The following is a 21489-nucleotide window of genomic DNA, read 5'->3' as shown; positions in this document are numbered from 1 at the left end:
GCAGTGGTACCCACAACCAACTCAATAGAATCTTTCTCTAAGCTAGATTGTTCTAAGGCTTTTCTTAGAGAATGAGGAAATGAGGCCATTACTACTACTGCAATCTTCTCTACATCAATTTCCTCAATGCTCTGAATCTATGGAAGATTTCCTCCAAAAACTTTGTATTCTTCCTCCTCATCTTCTAGATTTACATCATCTACTTCATCATCTTTTTTTTCCACATCCTCTTCTTCATCATCTTTGTTATTAACATGAACAACAAAATCATTAGGTTGATGTAGTTTTTAGATGTTCTTCCATGTGTTATAGCTACCTTTACTACATATTCTATGTCTTTTATCAATATCACACATGTTTTCATCTTGAGAGTGAACTTATGTTTATTCTCCTTCAAAGCTTCTTTCACCTTCTTTTCATAGAGACTTGATATTAGTTGTCTTAGAGTCTATTAAAAGATGTCTTTTGCAATCTTCTTTACATGCTACCATCTAGGCTTGATTGCTTGCATAAGCTCATTAGGAATTCACTAAGTAAACTCATTAGGAGAATACTTATATTTTCCCAATTTGGTCATAATAGTATCTTCAATCTATGTTTTCTATTCTGCATTCTTTTATTCATATTTGAGGAATTTGAAACATGTCATGTCAATTCCTTCTTCCAATTTCTTTAACTTTTCTTGAAGTGTAGGTGCAAGTGTTTTGAAAATAATATGCTTGGCATCCTCTTCACCTAACTTCAATTTATTTCTGGAATTTGGTGCCCTTCTTGTGAATACAACAATGGATGACTTAGTAGGTTTGGTTATGATAACCTTACCTTTCTTCCTTATAGGATTTTCTTCCTTAGATTTGGTTTCCTCATCTTCATCCTCTACATTATTGTCATCCACATCATCACCTTTTCCTTTTGTCAGTAGGAGAGTAGAACTTGCTTGTCTTAGTTTTATTATCATCTTTCTTCCTTTTTCAACTACTTGAGGAAGCTTAATTTCAAGTTTTATTCTTGCTTTGGCTTCTTTATAAGTCCCAAAATAAGGTCCTTTAGGATTCATAGGATCATTCAATAGTGCCTTAATGATATCTTTGGTGTCATCAATGTTAACCTCATATTCTAGAGGCTTAACCCATGCCACTCTTGGTCTGATTGCCTGAGTATAGACTTTTTCATAGTCCACCATGAAATAGATATCATCCTTATAGTCTTCTACAAGCTTATTAGGTATCCTATATCTATTTTGCATCTTCTCTTTGAATGATTCAAAGTGGTTGTCCATGATGCTATCAAAATTTTCACCCATTTCTGTTATATACTCATTTATTTGATATAAAATAGGGACATCTTTTCTCCATACTACTGTACTTTTAGAAGGGAAGATTTTTTCCACAAAGAAGAAGAAACAAGTCAATAGTGAACCAAACTTACACAGATTGTTCTTGGAACCTCTGATGCTTTCCAAATTCTTATTGAACTAGTTCAATAAAAACTCAGCAAGTTCGAATGTCATGCTATTCTTCACTACTTTGAGAGCCAGATCAATTGCCTCACATGACACACTATTGAGACGACCAGAGTTATAAATCTTATAAGTGATTACATGAATTCCAAACTTTAGAGCCATGTCTATGATACTTCTTATCTTCATTCCTCTACCATCCCACTCGACAAGAGTTCACTTTGCTAGTTTAACCTAACCTAGGGTTTTGGTTGCTTTTTCTTTGTTCAATATTGCAAGACTAGTGATTCTATGAATCATTTTCTTTGTTATATAAATAGGTTGCTTCAACCATAACTATCTATTATGCACACAACTCAAAATATATCTTATCCATTTGACTTGGAAGTCTCTTGACATATGTGATATGTGTGTCAAGACCTTCACTCAAGTTTTAGAACTTCATTCACATATAACTTTTTTAATTCTTCATTCATCTCATGATTTCCTAGCTCTTGAATAGAATAGTGATAATATGAATAGATATTGTACACGAGCAATACCTTGGATGGAATTTTTGATTATGCATTGACCAGGTCAAGTGCTTCTGCAATTTTTCAGACTCAATTTGAATATTGGTAACTTGCAATAGATTCCTCAAACCAACATTTCATACCCTTTCTTGTTTCTAATGCTAGAAGATGTCATGCTTAATAGGGTTTTTGAAAACTTTAAATTTATTCAATAGTAAACACTCAAATCATTCCTAAGCTCTAAAATTGTTCTTTGTAGAATAGCTCTTGAAATTCATGGTGAAACAATGTATTCAATTTCTTCCTTTTCAATGAAGTTCCTCTTTATAATCACCATTAATACTTGGTACATTTACCCACTCGATGACAGGCTATCTTCCACTTGGATTTAACCTATAATTCTTGGCAAACATTCATATCTCTAGAGAATCATTATCACATAGTAGAGTCATCAACAACTCAGTGTTCACATACAATACTTTAGTGTATCTCGACCTTGCTCGGTAGGGTCTTGTGACCCAACCTAGCTTAGTAAGGTCTTGAATTTCTACAACCACTCAGTGATCCTTATACATCTTAAAAGTTGATATGTATCTCTTCTTCTTCTTCTTTGGAACTAATGAGGGATGTCTACTTTAGAATCTCATTTCTAGTTATTCCCATAGGGATATAAGTTGAAATGCTTGAGTCACCCAACTCTTGAGTGATATCTACTTCATGAATTGGGCTTGCATCCTTAGGAGATTTTGGTATCCATTGTTGCTTCATCTACTTTTTGATATTGTTAGCCTTGGCTTTCTTTTCATCTTTAATTTTTCCTATGTTCATATAGTTCTTGGCAAGATGTCCAAGTTCTATACAAATGAAACATCTTTTGGTTGTATCTCTTTTCCTCATCTAATGTTTCACAAAATTTGCTCTAATGTGCCCAAATTCACCATAGTAGTGGCATCTACACCAAGTGTTGTAGTCTCATCCAAATATTTTTTTCACAATCTATTTTGCTAGATTCAATTTCTTGGTTTTGCATTCAGAAGATGTGTGTCCTTGTTTATTGTAACTATAGTATTTTCCTTCAAACTTTTATTTTTACTTGCATTCACTTTCTCTATGTCCATGCTTATTGTAGTTGTAGCATTTTCCATTTATTTTTTCTTTACCATTACTCCAACATTTTTTTGATGTATGACCTATCTTACCACAATGATTTCAAGTAGGCCTTTGATTCTTTTGAGCTCCTTACTTGGATGACACCTTCTTTTGTGTATCCTATTATAGCTTTGCCTTTGTGTATATATTGACTTTGTTCATTCAATTGATTCAAGTTTTCTTGAGATTTCATCATCCTTTAATTGGTTCTCTTTTTGGTGTTTAGATCATTCTACAGTCTTTCATTTTTTGATCTTAGATTCATGAGTTCTTCATTTGCATTAGTAAGCTGATTAATGAAGTCTTCTTGTTGAAGGGATAGATGTTGAATTTCATTGTTCTTTTCTTCCACTCGTCTTTGGCTTTGCCTTTTTCTTCTATGACGTCACATAATCTCAGTAACTAGATTTCTTGTTCTCTTTTCAGCTTTCTAACTTCTTCTTGAAGATTGGAATTCTTTTCTAATAGGTATTTGATTGTTTTGTTAGCTTCACTTGAATTTATTTTAGGATATATATCTTCAATTCTTTCTTTAATGTAGAGATTGGCATTCATTTATAATACAAGATCCAACTTTTCATTGTCAATAGCCTTATATAGCCTATATATCTCCATTGCCTCTGATCTTTTCTCAAATTGTTAAACTTCTTCTCTTAGAATCACAAAACTTTGATACTAATTGTTAGAAATATGAGGTAGGCAAGGTTACTGAGAGGGGAGGGATGAATTAAGAACCAATAAAACTTAATCTTATTTCACTAATTAATCCTTCATATAATATTCTAATTTAATTGCATACATGAAAGAATGAAAGAAAATAAACATTCATAACAATTTGACATAAGATATGGTGGCCCAAAAACCTTCCAAATTGAAAGTAAAATTGGGGTGGGGATGATACCCACAAGCTTTAGTACTTAAGTATAAAGTTAACCTATTAAGGCTTACAATTGATCACTTCTGATGATCTGCCCTATTTGGAGCAATAAGGACTATGAGGTCTACCTTGTGAAAGGATTTACAAACATACAATGAAGTATGCATCCAGTAAAAAGATTTACATGAGATTTTTAAATCTACCTTGTTAAAGGATTTAACTAATCACCTATTAGGATGAACCAGTGGTTGATATTTGATCTACAACTTTGATTTTGCTAGTTGAGATTCTTTGAATTTTAATAATAACCTTGTTGTGATAGATAAATCTTTGTTGTCCCTTATACTGCTTGTAGCCTTCTTAATTTTCACTTCTTCTTATTTCATGCTCATGATATTTCTCAATTGGAGATGATATAGTGCTTTACATATATACCAATCCAAATCATAACTTACTAAATTGAGCTACAATACAAGTTTCACTAAAATCCACAAAGTTGGCCCAACTACTATAACTCGAGTTCAAAAGACAAACTCGAAGATGTTTTGATACTTAGAAATCATTATCAACACTAGGCATCATCTGCAGCTTGGTTGGAAAAGAGGCTCAGTTCATACTTATCACTTCTAAGTAGCTTGAACTTGGTCAACACTTGGCATCATCTGCAGCTTGGTTGGAAAAGAGGCTCAGTTCATACTGATCACTTCTAAGTAGCTTGAACTTGGTCAACACTGTGTAACTTGGTGAACACTATGAAAGTCAGCATATACTGAATCACTTGTTTGACACTCCATGAATCGATTAACACTAGATTCAAATTGCTAAAACTACAAGCTCAATAGACACTGGCTAACATGGTTACCACTATGTAACTTCGTTGACACTATGGAGCTTGATTAACACTAGAGTTTCCATCACTTGCACTGAACAACTTAGTAGACACTACTACACTTGGCATGAACTATACATAGGTTCTGAAGCTTAGCAGCAACTAAGAAAATTGGTAGAAAATTAATATTTACTAAGTGTGAGGCACTAATAGACAAATTAACCTTAATTTCAATAGAGTCATCCTTCAGGCTTTTCCAATTAATTTTAATAGGACCTCATTAAGATATTATAGAATATTACATCTTTTCATAACTACAAATTACTCACAACTCATAGTCTTTAAAACTTTCCACATGTGTGACCTCATACCTTGCACACTCACTGGCATCATCATTAGGATATCTACTATCAATTTCTAACTGTGCTCATCAATATTCTATCCCTATTAAGAGATATAAATCAATCATTAGAAACCACTTATCAGGTACTCTATCTTCTTACTATCTTTTGTAAATCAATCATATCTTGTGCATGACTTCAACTAGTTGTATGTGCACTTGTCCAAAACAAAATGATGCAAAGTAGAACACATCCTTAAATACGCTTGACCTGATCATCAATACACATTTTGCACAACCTCTTTCTCTATTTTCTACTCTACCATTCTTCACATAAATAATACTATGTTGACATTAATGACAAACATAGTCATGAATGCAACATGTCAATCATAAACAATCTCTCCAATTCTTAGGATACTCCCCCAAATGAATACCATCAACATTCATGCTAACATAATGCTAGTGTCCAATAATCAATATACAATGTAATAAAAAAACAAACTAGGCTAAGTAAAATGCAAAGATGCAAGCTATAATATAAAGCATGAAAGTGTTACAAATCCTCCTATTTTAGCTAGATAAACTAATATAAAGCATAAAAGAATCTACACTAATGTAAATATGCCATTATGCTACTATGAAATGCAGATGTGTATGAAATGGTATCACAAGATCTATAAAGATTCAAAAAGTACCTAAAACTCTTGCAACTTAACATTAGTACAAAAGCATGAGATGTGAGAATGAGAAGATATCTCTCCCTTTTAAAGATGGATGGACAATGGAGATAAAAGAACAAAAGAGATCTAATTAAGGGTGGAGGATGAGTTTTTAGTGATCCATATACACAAGTGTTTCAACAAATCACAATCTAGAGTTGACTTTTGTGTTCTTCGCATAAGACAAAAAGTGTTTTCTTTTATTTTTTAATGGGGAAAATACTTTATGTGTGCACACTTTGGGATAAGCGGGAAGTGGGGACTTTTATTTAATTAAAGGGGAGAAAGTTCCTTTTAATTAAATAATGACTTAGGATAAAATGGTCAAACTATAGGTTATAATAAAATAAATGGATTTTTGAGGAGTTGATCAAGAATAAGAAGTACATAAATTAAGAAAAAAAGTAGAAATGGGATTTATTGTCTAGATGAAAATTTTTGGGTGATTACAACAATCAATACTGTACTTGATGCATAATGAGTTGGGAGAAATGAGAGGGAAGTGGATAGCTATCTTGCAAGAATCTGACTTAGAGATTCAATCCATGAAACTAGTAAGATGAGAAGGGTGTACGCAAACAAAGGGATCATAACTCATGTATGGTATCAAGACATTGTTTATTATCTCCTAAAAAACCATCTTCCTAAAGGCATGAAAAACTCCCAACACCAAGGTTTAAAAATCAAATGTAAATCCTATATGCTCCAGGATAGAAAAGTTTAGAAGAGGAACTAAGAAGTAATATACTTGAGATTTTTGGACCGCAACGAAGCCAAAGAGGTTTTGGAATAATATTATGACAAATATGATACTCAACATGGGTTGGTAGAGGCTACAACTCACCAAATTTTGAGGTCTAGATATTATTGGCCCACTCTCTTCAAAGATACCCATGAACACATGTGCTCCAATCATGTCTGTTAAATGAGTGCTAATAGAGAAAGAAATCCAACTATGCCTTTATAGCTAGTCTTTGAGATCTTCCCGTTTGTCAAATGAGGACTATATTTCATCAAACCAATAAGCCCACCATCTTCAAGTTGACACACTTTTAAAGTGATAGCCATAGACTATTGTACAAGGTGGAATAAGGCTTAGACATTTTGAAATTGTATAATGTAAGTGGTCATTGACTTCTTGGAAGAACACATCATGACCAAATTTGGGGTGCCCTTCTTTCTAGTATGTAATATTGGAGCTCCATTGCATCAATTTTACTTACTCAGTAGGCCTTCGGCCTATTTCCCCCCTCAATCTAAAGATTCCAATGCTAAAATTCATGAGGGGATAGGGTGAAAAAGCATACATAATCCAAGTTAGAGTCATGAACCTTTTGGAACTGGATGAGTAAGGAACAGTGACATTAGAACATATATTGAAATATCAAGCTATCATCAAATGTTGGTTTGATAAATGAGCCACAATTAAGGCTTTCAAGATCTCTAACCTAGTCCTTATATGACATAACATGAAGGAGAAGCCTGAGAGTCATACGAAATTTTAATGCTTATGGATCAACCCCTAGAAAATTATAGAAATTCTAGGGAATAATACTTTTAGGTTGTGCACACTGGAGGGAGACTGGATTCCATTGCTAGTCAATGGCCAATTCATCAAACACTTTTTTGAAGCCTGAACACACACACAAAAAGAAAATAAAAAGATTATGTAGTTATTTATGTCATAGTTAGTTTCATTTTCATTGTGCTATTTATTATGGTTTTACAACACACACCACATTTTTTACTCGAAAATGGGGACCCCGCATTTGTTTAATTTTAAGGTAAGGGATTCCACTCTCCAAAATAGGGCATCTAGTTGGGCACCTTACTGTAGGTTCCCCTCTAGGTCTAGGTTATTATAGGATGTCCACTTGGTCAACATTTAATGAGGTCATGAATCTAGAAAGAAATATTTTGACAACACAAAGTAAAGGTGTGTACATGTGTACTAGCACACATGTGCACCCTTTATAGGTGTTCTATGTGAGCCCAGTTTCATAGCCTTGAGGGGTGCATATGCACACCATGAACACCCTTAGGGGTGTGGTAGGTGTGCACTTGAAGTCTTGATGCACCTATAAATTGAATGGATCCCCTCTAGTGAAAGTTAAAATAGCATCATTTTCATCATCTATGGCATAAAATATTGCACCAAAACTAGTCACATTCAAGTTCGAGATGCACCACATAAATCAAAGTTTGTAAAAAAGTATTCTGAGGTATAGGATACAAGGATGTGACACATAAATTAGAATATGTTCCTAGCTTTATGACACAAACTAAGGGAGAGATCAAAGATGATCTCATCATTAATCCTAAGAATATTAGTGAACATAGTTTCACATTTGGTATCTATACAATCTTCATAATTCATCATGGCATTGACCCGACATTACATGCTAGAAGAGAAAGTTGTGAAAAGAATCACTGAGAAGATGGTCTTGGACATATTCCATGACAACATTAAGAAGATTTTTCACCTACCAGCTACAAATCAATTCTAGAAAATAACCTATTACATATCAAATAGATGGTATAGGGAGAATGAATAGGAAGTGAAAGGCTTTGTGCAAGAGAAGTACCTTCTTGCCTAACCCCCTATTAACAAAAGAACTAGAAAAGTTGACATGATCCAAGGGTATATGATAGATGAAATTGGATATAATATAGTGATCCTAAGTAGATTAATGGAACTCCCCATGACCAGTCACCTAGAAACATGGATGGTTCATTTCATAGAAACCATCAAAAGGAGAGAATTTCCAATTGACTAGTTAACAATCATCAGCAACAACTTGGATGAACAACTCATTTTAGTGAAGTCTAGCCCTTAGTTCTACATGACTTCCTATGTGGTGTATCTTTTGGTAGTAAGGCCAATAGACTAGCCAATATTGGTAAGGAGGAAAAGCATACAAGATTATAGTCCCCGATAGTATATAGTATATCCTTAGTTGCTACGAAAGAAGCTCCTATTGAAGAGCCTAGAATATAGACTAGTGAATAAATGGTTTTGTCTTTGCTATATATAATCAGGTTCATTGAAGTAGATTATGCAAAGAGGTTATCTATAGAATTTTCCACCTAAGTGGCACATGTGGATGCATATTTTTTTGATTTAACACAATCACATATATTTGGGTTGTACAAACCCTCTTGAGTCCAAAGAAGCTACCTTGATATCCAATAGATAGGTTGGTATTACTGGGAATAGCTAGGAAAATGGCCTTTACCAACGACATTGTGAGAAACAAACAAAAGAAGAAATGGGTGTGGCCTATCACCATTGGAGATTTTGAGGTCAAGACAAAGTATGATATAACCAACTGTGAAATTGAATGGGATTAGTATCCCTTGGATGACTATCTAGTGCCCTAACCCTACTTTGACAACATTGGGATGGTCTAGCATCTTGTAGAAAAGAAGTTGTACCTAATACTACTATTGAAGATCACTGGATGAACTGTATAGATGACTATGATTTTTGAGTTGGGAGCTTTTTTAGGATGGGTCTACAAATTGAAGAAATATCCCTCAATTTGAATATACCCTTGAAGACATGGAACAAGAATAACATGGACATGCTAGATCTATTATACAACAAGGACATGATCTTCAAGAAGCCTATAATGAATGTCGAGATTGGCCTAGAAGAGAATGATGAAATAAAAAATCAAGCTAGATATGATCATTCAATTGACTAAGGATTTTTTGAGGAAGCTTTTTCCACTTAGAGTCAATTCCTAATGCACAAACACTACAAGAAACAATGAGGCCCAAGAAAGGTAAAGTAACTAAAGTAATATTTTTGACCTAGAAAGAGAAGTCCCCAGTGCAATTGGAGATTATATTCAAGAAGGAGTAGGAAGTGGCATACATCTGTAGTAATAAGGTCAAGCAATAAAAAAGGAAGAAGGCCATCTAGGAAGAGGAAGCCCAGGTAGAAGAGGGTTAGAGTGAAGAAGCACATGATTAGGAAGAGGAAGCTTTGGGTCCACCTAAGGAAGCCACAACCCAAATAGAATCCTCTCCATCAATACCTAAGAGGGATAGAACCAAAATGGTAGTGAAAGGAGGGAAGAGGAGGTTAACAAAGAAGAAGAAGAGAAACCCATCTCCTCAAGTCCCAAAGACCGTACTCAAAGGAGAAGAGGAAGGGAAAGGGGAAGAGATTGAATATCTCCTACTCAATAGGAGAATTTTTCAGAAGGGCCTCAAAAGAGGAAAGATAGAGGAGTGCGACCCAAAAGCCTCCCTCTATTCAAGAATAAACAATTTAACTTAGGGCCCGTTTAGTGAGCAGAATAGGAATACGTATTCTAGAATACATATTCCAAAAATTTTGAATTCTTTGTTTGGATGCACCAAAATGGGATTGGAATATGAAGCAAAAATGGAATACGTATTCCATTTTTTGCCCAAAAATGGGGTTTTGCAATTCCACCAAAATGGGTGGTATTGGAATAGGTATTCCTATTCCATTTTTTTATTTTAGAAAACATAAATTTTTAGGTCCGTGAATTCTTATCAAATATTGACTAAACCAAATGGAGAATAGGAATACATTCTATTCCAAAATATGTATTCCAAAATACGTATTCCAGAATATTTATTCTTATTTCGCTCACCAAACGGGCCCTTAGAGATTCTACGAAATAGGAATAGGAAGGAAGGATGGAGTTTGTAAAAGGAGATGGCTCTAATGTATTTGTTCTCTTAGAGTTTGATTTTATGTTGACTATGACTCATTTAGATGACAAAGTGATAAATGATGCTCCACATAAAGAATCATTGGGTGAGGATTGTAACTAATTTCTTCCACTCCCTCAAGGACTAGTAGGCATACTACCACTACCACTTTTGAACCCACAATTTCTTCCTCCTCGACCACCATTAGAATAGGAAGCCACCATTTTTTCAATGCCAATCACATAATTTGATAGTTAAATTGTAGGAGGGGATGACTTCCATCAGCTCCATAGTGATGAGGTTTTAGAGAAAGGAGAAGTTGTTGGAGAGAGGTAATGAACACAACCTATACATGGATTTGGAGCCTCTCCTCCAAGGATGGTAATAACCACTCTAATCGTTGAGACATCAAGAATGGATAGGACCCTAGAGAGAAGTGATAGGGGTAAAAGGCGAGTTTAAGAAATAATATCATCATCAGGCCACTACATGTCTCCTATGGGTACTAATTTTTCATGGTTCAAGTGAGAGGTATTTACTCACAAAAGGAGATATGTAGAATATATAAAGGAAAAATGATTAGAGGCATTGACAAAGGTAGTAAAGACATTGACACCAATTTAGGGTGATCTTAAGAAATTAGCCTTCATCATGAGGAACTAAAGCAATGATTTGATATTTCATATAGTTATTCCTCCTCCCCACATAGAGGTTGATAAAATTTCTCGTAAAGACTATCAGGTGAAGGAAGTAATGTTGGGGAAGGCCACTCAAGACACGACCAAAGTTTTGACAACCATAACCCTTAAAAATGTTTTATGGCACTTAGATAAAGATGAGGATAAGATTTTTGAGTTGAGAAAGAAGAATGATTTGTTATAGAAGTATGTGAAGGAGGTAGTTTGTCCATTAGACCTTGACCATCCTAAGGTTACTCTATTGGCCACCCTCAACAAATGAGCTCTGGCCAAATAACAAGGTGACTCATTTTGCACCCATGTAGGAGGTGACATCATAGTTTTGAAGATATATGTGTACATATTATTTAGTCAAATATGAACTCATTTCTAGGAACATAAGAATGTAGACAAGTTAGTTACTATAGTGGACCACAATTTTGGGCCAATGGATGAAGCAACCACTTAGACTAATGAACTTAAAGTAGGTAATTAAGGGTCAGAGATATCATATCTTGTTAGATATATATTTAGTGAAAGAATTAGATAAATTAGATGATGGGATATAGAAAATAGAGGCGCACAATAGGGTTATGATTGAGTTGTATGAGGATATCTAGGATGTGAAGAAAATATCACTCAATCAAATTTTGGAAGTTGATAGTTATTATATTTCAATTAGTTTGGGTATATTTGAAGATGATTCTAGAACCTAGTTGTGATCCAGAGGAGTAGTGTAATAATTTCAAGCCTTTTTTGAAAAGATATCCTTCGAAGATAATGTCAACCACATTTTCAAAGATAAGGAAGCACTCACAAAGTTGGACTCCAAATTGGATAATTTTGTTGAGGTTAGGCAAGAAGTTAGAGTATTGATGGGAAGTGAGAATGAAGTATGAATCCCTAGACTCTCCTAATACCTTAAGATCGGCACATTGATTCAAAAGTTCAAGGTGGCACATTCAGCCATCATTTTGGTGGAAGGATTACAAAATCTAGATCCTAGAAACTAAAATTTTGACACTTAGACAAACTTTTCTAGTTTTAGTTCTATCACCTCTAAAGGTGAACAAGTTGTGAAGGTGTACTATTTTTCAAGGTGCACATGTACATGAACAATTTTGGATTAGTTACAGTGTTTCCAACAATCAACTACTAGTTCTATTTAGTGAGTGTTTCAAGTATCAAAAAAATATTTTGGTAGTAGTTTAACTAATAGAGACATATAGTGGAACCTTCATTTGTATCTAAAGACTCCTAGATCATTTACACATGTTTCTCTTCTTATATTCTTTTACTTAAGGAATTTTTGAAACATGTTAGGGTCCATGCACCATATAATTAATAAAATGAAGAGTGGGCCTGCTTGGCACCTAGTTAGAAATTTATTTGTACATAATTTGCTTACAATTAGTGCTTTTAGCATGCTTTTTGGAAGGAAAAACCCCTACATCTAAAAATGTCATTAAGCATGGGGTTTCCTATAAATACATAGATGTAATATTTATTCAAGGCTCATATTTTGATTCAATAAAGTATGTTATTGGTGCTCTCATTCTATGTGTAGTATTTCTTATTGGAATGTGTGTTTCTTTTATAATTTATGTTCATGAATAGAGATGGAGCCAATGGTTTTATTATTTGTTAATTCTCATGTGATTAATTAGTTGTGGTGTTTGTAATTTGCTAAGAAATTCCTCTATTATGACAAACTAGAGAAAGGATCACCTTCAACTTCTTACATAGCAATTTGTCTCATATAATCACAATCTTTGTGGCTATACAATTTCATGGGCTATGAAAAATCCTACTTTTTTCATATCTCCCCTTGACAATTACATTGGTGGAGTTGAGGATGCATTGCTCCTAATTTTATTGGTTTCTTAATTGATCCTTTCACAAATTCAAATCACAGAAGCATTGTTGTTATGACTTATGTCCATTAGGAAAAAATTCCAACCACTTCCTTTAAATTTTTATTACCTAACTCTATTTTTTGCTTTTGAATTTGTGGTTAGAATAAGAATTCATATAGTTGAATTGTTAGTATTTGCATCCATCATAAAGATAGAATTTTTTTTAAAAATGTTTTGGTCTATGGATTGTATTTCTTTAGGATTTATGCACATTAAAGTACCAACAAAGTCCTCCTTGTGAAAATTCATATTCATCTTCAACTGATCTACCCAATAGGTTGAAAAATAACCATCCAGAGCTTTGGAGTTGGTTAAACTGGTCATCTTTTCAAGAGATAAATTTGTAAGATTTTGGAATTGGCATCATGCAAAACAACTGCTCAACAAAAGGTATTAGATAACTGGGGGGTTAATCAATTATAACTAGTTATCCTACCGAAATTCAAACACTTTTCGACAAACTTAACCTTTCACTAAACTAGCTCAATAACAAGATTCAACATTCAACTTAATCTTTCAGCAAACAGTAAACTTCGTATATCGAGTATTGGACTAAATATTTGGTGTATAATGAGCTACAATAACATATGGTAAATATGAAATAACATGCAACATAATTTGCATCCACACAATTTTGACATACATATTTAATGTGGGAACCATGTTAAGGGAAAAACCACCTAGGATTGGTAACCCAAAAGTTTCACTCTTCTGAAGTGAGCTCTGTTAGGAGAAAACCTTGTTGAAGGTTACAAACACATTGATAATGTGAACTTGTTACAAGATTTTCATCAAAGATCATCTAGACCTCATCACTATGGAATATATATATAGTTGTATGATTTAAAGGGCTTACAAAAAATTCAATTGAATGTCATCATACGATGGATTTACAAATAAGACTACTGGGTCCACTTAGTTAAGATATTTTCTGCTACAATGGTTAAACAGTAATAGTGAAATGATTTTTTTATGCTTTACACTACCTTGTTTTTTCAAATCTTTTTTTCTCTATCTTTCTCCTCTTTCTTTCCTCCATCTCCCTTCTACTTGATTCACATACCAACACATCAACTTAGCACTCCTCTTTCTTGATCTTCACGATACAATTATTCTCAGTTATCCTCTAACTATCACCTTCCTTCTTCAACTTGATCATAAATAATGAACAATGCATTCATTCCTTAAATAGAAATTTTATTATCTCTTCACTATATTCTTCCATGTTTTTCTACTTGATCGCAGTTGTCATATCTTCATCTAGCTAAGATTCATTAAATCTAGACACTCAAGTAACATGCTTTCTCCATGAACTTTGTGCTTTGATTTAAATCCTCAAACCTCATTCATCATATCTTAGAATTCTCTAATCTTGGATCTCATAACTAACTTCATCTTTATCTTTTAAACTTCTCAAATAATCTTTATTTCACGAAATAACATCCTAAAATTAAATCACTTCCAAAATGTTCTTCCTTTCCATCACTCGATTAAAATTATACTTTGTTCAATCAATACTATTCTTAGTTAACACATATCTTGCTCGATTAATATTGCACATTCTTGACTTCATCATCAGGTGCTTGGTGACAACTATATTAGCTCACTTAATACTGCAAATTCTTTAATTTATCATCAGGTGCTTTGTGACAACTATAGTAGCTCAATTAATATTAGACTTCTTTATTCACTAACCAAACTATATTTCTTATACATAATCTAAAAGTTTAATAAAATCATATCAAACACATATTATACTATTAGATTCTAACTCATTCAAGATCCCACTAAATACAATACACTTGCCAACACTTACATCATCATTATACTTTCTTCTAATCCTTTTCATTAACCAAATGATATGGAATTCTAATAAATTAGCATAATGTCTCACCAACTAGGGCTATCAATGGAAATATAACAATTGATATGACATAATCACACATCATTACCAGTTGGGGCTAACAATCTATGGAAACTCATACATACATTATTACATTACATTTGGACACTATAAAGTAGTATGTCATATATCAACACATCTTTATCTCTCTAAGTTCACTCGGGTTCTTTGCAACTTCATGATCTCTATATTAAGTTCTCTTTATTAGGTTCTCTTTATTAGGTTCTCTTCTAGGTTTGCAATGATCTTATGCTCCCCCTTTGAGTGCACCCAATCATTCATTCAACATCAAATACATTCCTTTCATACATTTACAACTTGTAAAATATTACCTTTGACAACAATCATCTCCTTTTGGTAATGTGTCCCCTTTTGACTATACACCACTCCATTGTTTCATACACTTCACCAATCACTTCCACGAGAAATCACTTCCTTACTGATATAATCCCCCTAAGGGTATCATCTCCCCCTTTAACAAAAATGTGAAAGATAACTATAAGTTTCAATAAGAAACTTATAAAAATGTGTAGTTATACCTTGTACCTTGCATGTACTGAATACATCTACTTCATCACAAATATTTTCACAACTTTATGAATAGTCCCTAAAGAGTTGCCATGCCCAAAAATTAGGGAGAAAACACACCAACACTTATTTTTTTAAAAGGGTGATAAATCCTATATTAATGCACATACTGACATAAAATGTGTTGTAGAAGGACGTCAACAAGAAAAGGTTAGTTTTGATACACTAGGTCTAGGGAACAATTGAGTTTGGATTACATCACATGTAGATGTAGAGTTGATATCCAACAAACTAAACTGATTCAAACCACATAAATTAAGTGCTACAAGAATACTTAGTTTGAGTTGATTAGGTTGATTAATTAGGCCAATTTCATGTCCACTAATACCATCAAGTTTGAGAAGCATTTAGGGTTTATAGAAATCTGGCATCAACCAAAAATATTTCTTATTTTCTATACCAATTTGTTATTCGCAAAGTAGTTTTTATTTCTTTTGGTTTCATGTTGTGCACAATTAATATAATGTCAAGGACTTATCCTAGATCCTTGCCTAATGCACGTATTATGATGTTGCATATTCTTCAAGTTCTATTTCATTCCTGTTGGTCCTTTTTTTTGGTAGTTTTCATCCAATGAGGTGTATTAGTTTTGTTATTACAATTTCCTATGATGACATGGAGTCCTACACAGTTGGGAGTTGACTCCTAATGTATATTTTGACTCCTAACGTGTGTTTATACCTATTCCTAAGAGTGCGTGATCTTTTGTTGTCCTTTTCTTGGGTTTTGGTGTACTCTTCCTGTAGACACCTAAATCTAATCACATGAACTCGTAATCAAATTTAATCATCTTCTAAAACATATTTTCATTAAAATTTTGATATTTAATTATTTTAACGTTATCCCCTAATTAATTAATTATAGCCCAATTAATAAATTAATAGACAACCATTAGTCTAATTTATTAATAAAATTTCCCTTCCTCTATTAAATTAAATAGGTGCAAAACCTATTTAATTTAATCACTAAAACCCCCCTCTATTTTACTAATTTAATTAATTAAATCCCTCCACCCACAAACTCATCTTCTAAACTAGCAATTGCCCAAACTCAACTCATGCACCAATAATTCCTCTTTTAATTAAATTATTTATTTATTTATTTAAATCTCATGCACCAATAATTTATCTTTTAATCAGATAATTCATTAAATATTTAATTAAATATTTGCACCAATAATTTGTCTTTTAATTAAATAATTAATTAAATATTTAATTAAATCTCATGCACTAATAATTCATATTTTAATTATATAATTCATTTATTTAATTGAATTCCATGCACCAATAATTCCTCTTTAATTAAATAATTTATTTACTTGATTCAATCACATACACCAATAATTCCTCTTTTAATTTACTAATTGATTTATTTAATTAAAATATCAAGCACCAATAATTCCCTTTTAATTAAATAATTCATTTAAATTATTAATCTCACCCAGCAACATTTTTCTAACAAATCCATCCACCTCCCACATCATCTAGTCAACTGAACCACCACACCCAACTTAATTGAAATTTATCACATCCTCTTCCATGTCTAAATCCCTCTCCATATCACTTGCACTAATTAAGGCACAATTTAATCTTCCTAACTCAAGCCCAAGTCCACTCTCATGTCACATCTACCTCATCCATCTCTAAACACATAAGACCATTTTCTCCACCTATCTTATTCAACTCAAGCTTATCTCACACCTCACTTAGTTGAACTATCCATCAGTAATTCTTATCTCCTCCTCACACAATTTGCTATAAATTGAACACTTTAATCCTCTCAAATCATCCACCTTCTAAGTAGAATTATTATACCATTTTGAGAGCTAATTACTTTCAAAGCATTATTTCTTGATATTCATATTTCCATGCATCCATCCATAATCATCAATTATTGAAACATCAAGCATATAATTGAGCACACATCCATAGTCATGATCATATCCACACATCAAGGAAGGTGCAGAGATATAAGGTTTGCATGTAATGTTATTTTGTTTCCCTTTTGGCCAATCTATTTTTTTGCTTTTTTATTAGTCATTATTTATTCTATGTATTCTTAGCACACAAACTTTATCGCATACACTTCCAAGGTTAGACCTATAATGTAATTAAGTGCATAACAAGTTGACTTGTGGCTTAGCTAGCTATATAAAAACTTGGTTAGATGGAGGAAATCATCATCTTAGAGAGTAGAAGATAGGAGATGCAAGCTTGGACTTTGGTTTCATAAAATTTCTTTGTACAAGGTTGCAACCCAGAAGGCCTCATAGCCAAGTAGGTTGTTTGCTATATCTGTGAAGTGAAATAATTACACCTATTGAGATGTTTCACGTGATCTCTTGTTCCTTATTTTTTATTTGAGAAAAGCTTTTTTGTGGAACTCTTAGCAAGGGGTTGTTTGTAGGTTTAATCTAGGTTTATTCCACCTTATTTATGTTCATACTTCCCTCTTTGTGTCAGATCTTTATGGAATTTTCCAGGCATTGTAAACTTTCTATGCCTAGGTTTGCATCATATCCTAATGTTTTTAAATGAAGTTTTCTTAATTTTTTTCCAAACTCATTCAAGATTTCATGTTCTAACAACTAGGTTTGTGAGATTCATCTTGTCATGGAGACACCTTGGTGTATTTTTCTATGTTGCAACATGGTTCATTGATCCACTTGTATGCTTGCAAGGCGTGATGCACTCATTTGGTGTTGTTCTTATTATTTAAATCATAACCTATATGTTTCTAACATATTTCCTCTGTCTTTGAAATTTTTGATCAAATAAGCCAACTTATAGTTAATGCGATCAGATTTCCACAATCCATCATAGTTATGTAAATCAGTTTCTGGATTAGATTGTGTGGAGATTTTTACCATCAACGTTTCGAATCACACTACGTGATCCAGAAACTGATTTACATAACAACTTATAGTTGTTAATAACATATATAAGTAGGGTAGGAGATCTAGTTTTAGAAGGAAAGTAGTGATAGATGTACAAGGAATGATATCATGAGCTATGTAAAAAAAGAAATAGATTGGTGCTAGGAATAAGATGGTAGAATTTAAAAATTACTTGTAGAGAAAGATCTTGGAGATGTGGTTGATTGGATAATGATTTAAATTTCATAATAATGAATGAAGCTACTCTTGAAAAGACAATTTGATGATAATTTAGTGATATTATTCTATATTGTGTGCATTATTCTATGTTTTTTTTGTATTTCTATCATTTCTTATTTTTTCTTCAAGGTTAGACATATCCCTTTAGGATCCTTTGATCTTATATTGTGTCAAGTGGTACCAATGATGATTCTAATTGTCATTTGTGGATTGTACACTAACTTGGAGTTTCTTTTCTAGTTGACTTTCATGTCTTGTTGTTTTAGAGTGGTAGAAGAGAAGACTTTGATATGCATCAATCAAAGGCTAGTGTGAAGTGGAAAGGAATGGAGGAATATTGTTAGTATTTGGAGGATATAAGTTATTGGTGAAGTTGAAAAGTTTCCTGCTAACCAAAAAATATAATAGTTGGAGGAATATTGTTAGTATTGGTATTTTTTTGGTTGATTTGTGGAATCAACAATTGTGATCAAATTGTTGAACATAAGGAATGGAGATTGGCATTTTGATAAACATGCCAACTTAAAGAATGAATCCTAGAAGATTAGAGAAGATGATGGAGGATTTCAAAGATGAGATAAGAAATTATAACTAAATTCTTTGGTTGAAGATAGGAAAAACCCTAAGACTAAGGATGAGTTTGAGGAATTTTAACTAAAGAAATTGAGATATTATCATTTGTGGATATTCTTTCCAAAGAGGAAGTATTGTTTAGAACTATGGCATAAATAAGTAAGAGTCATAGAATGAATATTGGATGATTTTTTATTTCTTTACATTCTGAGAAATTAATAGATTAGATTAAGGAACTAGAATATTACTTTGAGCTTTAATTTTTTTAAGGATTCATAGAGATTTAGATTAACACGGACTAAGTGGAAGGGTCATGTTTCCTTGTGGAGGAAACATGTATAGAAAGATAGAGAAAATAATGGTGAATAGAAGATAACTAGATGGAGGGTTATAGTTTCTAGACTTAATACTAAGCTCATATTGGAGAATTATGAACTTGATTTATTTAAGAAGTTACAAATTATAAAGTAAAGAGATCTATTAGTTTGAGAGTACACTCAGGATTTATATAAGATTACCATCATATATGAACACTAAGGATCATCCAAGGAGAAGGTGGATAGCTGAATTAATGGTTTGAGACTTAGTACTTAGTATGAGTTAAGTATTGTAAGGATCGATTCAATTGAAGATACTTACCAACATGCCATAAAGGTAGAATATAAGTGTTAGGATATATCTAGTCCACTGTTATAATTATGGGGGGGGTGGGTTGAGATGAACTAGTTATCCAACTATTATCATAACTATCAACCTTAAATAAACTTAACCATATAAGCAATGTGAACTAAAACCACAACAAGATACTCAAACATAATAACACTGGATATGTTAACTACGGAGACCCTTGATCAAAGGGAAAATCTCGATGGAGATGGTACCCACAAGATGATGTACTAATATAAATATTGCTTGTTAGATGATGGACCTTTTTAGGAATCTATAAATACATTCAGTACATATGAGTCCCTATTAGGAGACTTTGAATCTTTGTTAGGAGATACCAACCCTATTAGGAGTTGTGGAAGATAGTAGGACCCATTGCTCAAACAATTTCAAGGGCAAGACCAATGAACCCATTGTCCAAGTGATCTCTGTATTATTCTTTATAAAATAATAGAAATAAAATTTACTTCCTTCCTCTTCCTTTGTCTTATCAACTGGACCTCTACTTCTTCTAATCTTGTAACCAGATCACAACACTCACATCCAATAATCCCTTGGATCACTTATACGCATTTGATAAGCACTCTACTCTTTTTTTCACTTTGCACTTTATAAAATGATCATAACATCATGCTCTACTTGCAAACAAGGAAAATATCTATCCTTTATACCATATCTTCATAATATTTCCTTGAGTAGATCTTAAGGCTTTCCCAATTAATTATAATAAGATAATTAATTAATTAAAATTATAATATCACTATCATCTCACAGTCTATACAAAACTTCACATGTATGATACTAGGGCTTGTGCACTTGCTGATGTCACCAACAGATTGCCCTCTCTCACTTCCTAACTATGCATCTTCTCGTTGCATCCCAAATGTAAGATAGCGAGAAAACATTAGGAACAGCTTTCCAAATACTCTATCTTTGAATTGATCTTTGTAAATTAGGTACAACTTTTGTACGTCTTCAACTTAGACTTTATGTACTTGACCACATCATCAGGACACTATGCCAAACATGTACATGACTATGCATCACTAGATAATCAAACCATTGTTCATACCATTAAGATCTATGTCTACTACTTAGCCAATATTTGAGGAAATAATGCTATGTTGACATTAATGATAGTCATAGTCATGAATGCAACATGTCAATACTCTCCAATTCTTAGAATACTCCCCCAAAGTAGCATCATCAGCATTCATGCCAAAAATATCCCCCTTTGGTATAGATGGGAACATAGATGAAAAACTATATAAGTTCCAAGAATATCAAATAGTGTTCTATTGTTGTTGCAGACTAGCATTAGTTGTCCACGTGCTAAAAAAATCAACTATAACAGGTGCATACTCCTACTTCTTAGACATCAATTTTTTACTTCACACTAAACAATTCACAATACATTAGGGGCATATTCCTACTTCGTTTCATGAATCTTTCTAAATCTCTCTAAAGAGAT

This window comes from Cupressus sempervirens, chromosome 6 (assembly GCF_028749045.1).
Source record: "Cupressus sempervirens isolate cs-2001-9-10 chromosome 6, ASM2874904v1, whole genome shotgun sequence".
NCBI classification, from domain to species: Eukaryota; Viridiplantae; Streptophyta; class Pinopsida; order Cupressales; family Cupressaceae; genus Cupressus; species Cupressus sempervirens.
The sequence above is the reverse complement of the archived record's forward strand: the minus strand, read 5'-3'. Positions refer to the sequence as shown.